Source organism: Gadus morhua, chromosome 21, assembly GCF_902167405.1.
Source record: "Gadus morhua chromosome 21, gadMor3.0, whole genome shotgun sequence".
NCBI lineage: Eukaryota > Metazoa > Chordata > Actinopteri > Gadiformes > Gadidae > Gadus > Gadus morhua.
The window spans coordinates 14,491,620-14,499,119 of NC_044068.1; the positions used below are offsets into that span (position 1 = coordinate 14,491,620).

At 46.0% G+C, this 7,500-nt stretch overlaps 1 protein-coding gene across 5 annotated transcripts in view; it reads left to right on the forward strand.

Moving 5' to 3' along the window:
* The window catches only part of sash1a (SAM and SH3 domain containing 1a), a 179,664-nt gene that overhangs the window by 71,846 nt on the left and 100,318 nt on the right, over positions 1 to 7,500 (forward strand). The gene's annotated exons all lie outside the window — the stretch shown is intronic.

A 7,500-nucleotide genomic window follows, 5' to 3' on the forward strand; every position in this document is an offset into this window, starting at 1 on the left:
AAGACTTAACTCATAAAGTAGCACAAGAATGCATGATGCGCACAAAGAGAGTCACAAACCTGCATAACGGATGGAGGGTGGAAGGGACGATGGCCTACCGATCAATCCACCCACAGCACCTTTGTATCCAGACGGGCTCCCACCCCTGGAAAGACACTGTGGATGCTTGGGAAGAACCACTGAAACTTTGCCCGGACGCCATTAGCAGAGGGAGATCAGAGGGGTGCAGCGTCAGATCGTCGGCGTACAGTGAGAACTGGCAGGGGCTTGTTTTACACACAGCTCTGTGGACGGGGGGGGGGGGGGGACTGGAATGGCATATGAGGACATAACAAATTACAGGGTAATAGTTGCCCTCATTAATCCGATATGGGAGATCTTCTCCCTTGTGACTGATACTTGGGTAGCGCTGCTTGGTTTGATATGCCAGGCACTTTATAGGCTGCTGGCAGCCCCCGTTGCAAGGTATTAAAACAAAACAAGAAGAATGGTCATGGGACCCTACAATTTTCTTCTTTCGTTGGTATTTCTTCTCTGTGGCGGAAAGTAGGTGTTAGGTCTCTGTTGGACCATGGCGCGCAGTGGAATCGAGTATTGAAACATGGACTGATGGAGATATACAACACTGTCTACTGTGGGCTGCAGTTTTCTCTTTTTGACAACTCAAATCAATAAAATTCACGTCAGGTATAGCCTCTGCAGGGCTCCTGTGTGTGTCTGTATGATTGTTCAAACGTCCATGTATGTGTATGCACACAAACGCATGTGTATGCATGTCCATGTATGTGTGTGCACGTGTGTCTGTGCATGAAGGCACACACACAAGGATGCTTGTGCATGTGTGTTTATGAATCCAGCATAACTCTCCAGTTAAGTCTGTGCAGGGTTTTTTTCTTTGCAAGCAGAAACGATGGCATTAGTCAGTGTTATGAGCTCCCAGTACTCAGCCTGCTGGTGGCTCTGGCCCGCTGAAGAGGCCTCTCTCAGGACATCCATCCTCCTCCAACCTCCATTATCTCTCTGGAGATGGTCTCGCTTGGTTGGGCAGCACTGGCCTCTGGAGGACAGGGGGGCTGTATGGGGGGGAGGGGTCCCTAAATCCTAAGAGCCTTGACCGCCTATTTTATTCCATCATAATCACCCCTCCCACACACACACACGCACACACACAAATACACACACACACACACACACACACACACACACACACACACACACACACACACACACACACACACACATACACAACACACACACACACACAACACACACACACACACACACACACACACACACACACACACACACACACACACACACACATATGCATATATACACTACACACCCACACACAAAAGCTGGAAATATAAGTTAAAAAAAGAAAAGAAATAAATTCTGCTTCATGGCTCTTTAGCATCAAAGATAATGGCTCCCCTAGAGAATGAAATAAAACATTGACTGCACTTTACTTTCTGGGCACAAGGACGATATAAATAAGGCCTAAAAAATATACCATAGCCAAAACAGAGCAAAATATTGAGAAGAAATAAAAATGAAATCGATATGGTTCCTTCGGTGACTAACTTAACAAACATGCTCATTTCAACATGCACAAAATGATGCATATGCTGCTCTCACGGCTGATTGTAGACTATCTGATCGAAGACTAGCTCAAGTCTGATGGCAGACTAGCTCAAAAATGGGTCCTACATTATATTTTGCTTCTATTTCAACCAATCATGTGGCTGGGGCTTTGGTTCTGTAGATGTGTGTCACGTGGAATCTGTCCCTTCTAGATATAAAATACAAATCGTCTTCGGAAACCGCCACTTGCACTTTTGATGAGTAGATCCTCCAAACAGTTTATCTTGACCAAACTGGAAACACTGTTTGGCTAACCTAGCATTGTCGAACTTCTGGATCCGAGATTACTTACATGCAAACACACAATGACACACACACACATACACACACACACACACACACACACACACACACACACACACACACACACACACACACACACACACACACACACACACACACACACACACACACACACACACACACTTATTTCCACACACAATTGGGTCTGTTTAAACGACAAAAAGAAAAGTTCTGCAGAATCAGCCGTTCTTTTAATCACGCACACAATGATGTGTGATAATTTTCCCACACGGTAGTGGGGAAACATCTATTAATGGCATGACGCTGTACATAAAACTGCATACGGGTGGCCTGGACAAGGATGCCCTCATACCACCCACCATACCACCCACCTGTACGGTCTCTGTTCCCTGCAGCTCTCCAGGGAGTTTCATGGAGGTCCAAAGGACAACCCCTGAACAAGTACCAACAACCCCCCACCCCCAACATGAAGCTCCACTCTGGGAGAATAAAAAAAAAGGGAGTGTAATTCAGACATAAATCCACTTGAGTCGACGTGACTTAACCTGACCCGACTCGACGGCTGGCTCTCGGATCTGTCAGTTTCTCCGAACTAATACGAGGATTGTTCGGCGGTGTCATCCCGTCACACTTGGTTTACACAACCACTTCTTTTTCTGCATGACATTTCTCGGGACATTTTTCATTCATTGCAGTACGTTCGGTTTACTTTAGCTCACCTGGTTGTCACTGCACGGGCGTCATCGCTCAAAGCCCATCTGTTTGACTATTGATTTAATTCGTTTTTGGGGTTTTTTAGCTGCGAAATTGGAAAGTGGAGTTTTTTTAGGTCGACAAACCGGGTGGGTGAAATCCAAGCTTGGATTTGGGCGGGGAAGCGGCGCGTTCTGTTCCCTGGAAGCGCCGGGGAGGTGTGAGGCGCTGGCAGATCCTGGAAGAGGGTTTCTGATGTGGACGGATGCCCAGAACGAGCACTGCAGAAAGAGAAAGGAACATTGCTCTTTTGTCTTTCTCTCTCCTCCTTTCGTCGACTTTCATTTAGCTTTTTCTATTTGTACTCTTTCTATCCTTGGATATGCTCCCTTATGTTCAACACCGCCACGCCCCAGCTCTTTATCTCTTCACTTCACACCTATCGACGTTACAATATCTCGTACATCATCTGTTAGATTGTGGTTATTATCGCTATCAGGATAATTGCCACGCGGCCCAGACAAGACCCGTTTCTTTATTCCGTGAGACTTGCCAAGAGGAGTGGCAGGCTGGGTCTTCAGTTAGGAATGTATGAGGAATCCTCCTGAACCACCCGGGAATGTTCCCCCCACCCCCTCCTAATTCAGTTTAAGATCAAAAAAGACGCTGCAGGATTTCAAAAAAGGAAAAGCAATCCTACTTGTTCCGACAGTGCCTTGGAGGTAATTCCTCTTTTATTTTCTCATGGATGATAAGCCTCCAGCCATGCAGTTCATCATGAGCGTTATCAAATAACACCAGTCCCCTGCTCATAACGCATAAAACTGATCATGTCTTGAGCTGTTGTGAAGTTGAGAGGTAAATTATTAAATAGGGGATGAAACCCTGCACTGATCCAATGATTTTTGCTGTCGATCAATCAAGTTGAGTTTCTGACAGTCCTGTACTGTTAAACATCCATACTTGACGTGATCTTCAATGTACTGCACACGTTCCCGGTCTTAAACTTGTGGTCATGCTAAGACTTTGAAAGTATTACATCTTAATTCATTTCCCCGGCTCTCTCCCAGCCTCAAGTTTGTTTCCTACCAAGGATGTGGAGCAGGGCATGAGAGAAGCGTTTTGCGAGTCTGTTTCATCCTCCTTTAATAATTAAGATGTGTGCGTGCCTTCTCCTACACACACTGTCTGATCTAGCTTCTGGTTCTATAGACAACAACAAGATCCTATTTAGAAATACTTGGGTTTGGCCGTATCGTTTTAATATCCTTACCCATCCATACGTTCAAACCAAACCGCATCTTTAAGGTAATACCATTGCCACAAAAACCCCACCGGCAACTTATTTAAGACCGAAATCCATTTGTCATTCTTTGTGATCAGCCATTCTCTTTGTTCAGTGTTGTGTTCTATATAAAACTGGCGCTCTTTGCTTTGCAGTGCAGAACACCCTTAATTTTGACTCTGGCAAACCACAGAGAATGTGGTATGTTTAAGGGTGATTGAATATTCACCAAACACTGTCGTTTTAGAGAGATTGGCTGTTTAGGGACATTTTGTCAAAAACATTATAAAATATTACTTTTGCAGCTCACCAAATGCTCCGGGGGCATGCGTTGGATTGGAGGCCTTATCTTTCAACAAAGCTGTGTTCACGAAACACTTTGAATCACACTTTCATCTCCCCCCCACCCCCGCTCTCTATGTTCTCGAATCATCCCAAAACATACACTTACGGACTGAGATATGTACGTAGATGAGTAGTCCAACAGGTACTCATATTTAATGCTACTATGGATGCCAGTATAGTGAGCTGTACACAAAGTCACAGGTGGTTAAAGCAGCAGCCAGCTCATTTGGCTTTGAACCAAACCTTGCATGCACTTGCAGGAATCTTTGGCAAGGCTATCCGAAAGACAAGAAGAAACCGCAGTTTTAAAAACACGTCTGTCACTATGAATAGGACGCTGAGTAATGTCAACGCCGCTTGATTACAGATAAAGATATCTAATTTAAATGCAAATTACCAAAACAATACCAAAAACATAATCGTACATGACATAAGGTCATTATTTTCTACAGATGTGCAGTTGGTTAAGATCTTGTTACGACTCGTCCTGGGAACACTTGCATTCTTTGTATTCATTTAGCATCGAAATGGGCATTGTATCGATTAACACTAAGCTGTTGGTTTCTGTGACGCTTCTTTGGCTTCTCACTCCGCCCGGCATGAACCTCAGCCGCCGTCCCACAATGCACTCCTGCTCTGCTTTTGACAGCCGGAACCGACCCTTAATAAGTGGTAATGTCGACCGGCGGTGTCCTCTCACTAGAGGCATTAAGGTCCTGCGCCTTCAGATTGAGGCTGCCCTCTGTGACAACCACAACCCTGTCTCTCCCTCTTGCTCTGTCGCTCTCGGTTCTCGCTCTCGCTCTCGTTCCGGGATGCTAATGCTAATGCTCTCTCTGCCTTGGATTCACTCCGATCACTCTCTCTGCCTTGGAATAACTCTGATCACTCTCTTGGCCTTGCCAAGGTCTTGCTGCCTCTCTTTCGAGTCCTATTTAAAACAAGTTCATCTATACCTAACACTAGACGGCGATAACAATTGTTTTGTCAATCGGCTGAAGAGACATAATTATGATTAGGTATAGATTATAGATCTCTCTGTTGTCAGGTAACACTTACGAAGCAGCCAACAGACAGAGCTCTCACCGTCAAACGCTGAGTGAAATGTGCATCGACCGACCATCAACGCCATTGAGTGCCTGTAAAGTTCAAACTGTTTTAATGCATTGCATTCCTTTTAATCTGCTCTGCATCTTGTGTGTGCCCACAGACTCGCAGCTAGGTGGCTTTAATTAAGCATCTGTGTGTATTCAGCATTCTTAATTTGATCCATGCATATTAATGAACTAAGTTCTACACTGGAAGCCACTAAAGTTTTCTCTTTGTGCTCTGTGTATACTGTGCATCCAATTTGCTTCTGCTATCCCAGTCCACATACGATGGATAGAATAACGGTGATAAACGGTCAGGGATCCCATTCATCATGTCGTGCCACATGATTGTTACATTGCTATTGTTCCACTTACTTATTATAAAGCCGTTAAAAGGGTTGAAACGTCTCCGCCGTAAAGCGGTGAATGAAGCTGAGTGGTGAAGGCACGTTGGATCAATACCCAAGCCTCTAAATAGAGCAGAACCATTTCTTTGTTGTACACGAGCACCACAGCCCACAAGTCACTGCAGGAATGAACACAGTCCTCCACACATGACACCAGATCCAGCCGTTCTGAGCCACAAAAAAACAGTTCTGGGCTTCATTTTAGATCGTTTTACTTCAGGAGGAGCTTGTGTGGTCATTGTTTGTGTGCATGTGTGTGATCTCTCGGTGGAAAAACAAATGCAGGAGAATCCGTTTGGTGGCCGACCCGTTCCCTAGAGCGCTCTCAGCTGTCCCCTTCTCGTTCGGTTTCTCCTTGTGTCTCCTCTGTTGACGCCAGAGCTGACCTGAAAGGCAGAGCTGGGCTGCTTGCCGACTCATTCGGCCCCGGCCCCCCGACGTCACAGAAGGGATGACAGGTCCTCCGAGCTTGTTTAAACAGACCCCTCGGTTTAACAGCGGTGTACAGCTGCATGGCAGTCTGCCTGCTTTTTATCCCAAGACGAGTCCAACGATGCATCAGTTCACTTTCGTCAAAGCTTGCTTTCTTTTTTTGTTCTCTGCCTGGTGATCAGCCCTGCTCTGGTTCTTTTCTTTACGCTGAGAGGACCCCACCGCCCCTGCCTCTGTGCACAGGGGTTTATGGGCTGCTTCTTGGTGCATTGGGTGAATGCTTTGGGCGGCGTTCCAGCAGGGCAGGCCATTGATCAGCGTGGTTGAATCAGCAATGGACTCTTTCAAAGGGATCTGTGATTCACAAGGAGTTTGGAGAGTGTCTGAGCCCGCCAGCGACATCCGTCATTGTGCTCACTTGTTTGCCTGAAGGACAGGTTCCCTCCCCGTTAATTGACCTATTAAGCCATCATGTTTGATAACCTACCACCTCAGCATGCATCCATACATGGCACAGCTGTCGCTGAAGGAGAACCAATATTTGAACACTATACCATATTATACAATAATGACAATAACACATCTGATGCATGTTGACCTTAAATAATCCAGCCTCTATTTGTCTTTGCGTAGCTTGCCACGAATCATTCCAATACATATGCAGGGGCGTGAACGCTCCTTGTCAATGAGCTCACTCTTTCATGTGCCAAAGATTGTGTATAATATCAGCAACGCGTATCTTGGCCGGGGCGGCTGCCGTCGACGCTACAGCGTGAAATACCTTCCGACAGTGTGTGCTTGAGCTTTTCTGGCCCCACGCCAGCTCGTTTGATGTCGCCGCTGTTACAGAACCTGAACATGATGATGGGGCCCCCAGCTCGCCGCTGGGCCGCGGCCTGTTATCGCGCCGCATCTCGCTTGTCCACGCGGCCTCTCTGCCAAACGGATTCAGTTTGGAAACGTAGTTCTGTCGTAGGCAGACAGAAGACCCCTTCCTCCCGACAGCCGCTGTGTGCTGTCAGAGGAGCTTAGGGCTAGGTCTAACACAGGTGCTCATTAGCGATGACCTTGGCAGCGATGTGTGCACCTATATAATGATATTTTACAGTCAATTTCATTATTTGGGATACATCGGGGTAAGCAGAGGCGGAACACGGTCGTATAGGTAAATTAACATACAAGACAATGGTGCACTCTAACATGTTTAAATGTTAAATAACATATATAACATATAGCCACACTGTCAACTAGTCAACCTGCATCCATACAAATACACACAATCCGAACAAACACACACACGCCACCGACACATATGTGAATACTGATGTATATGATTCAC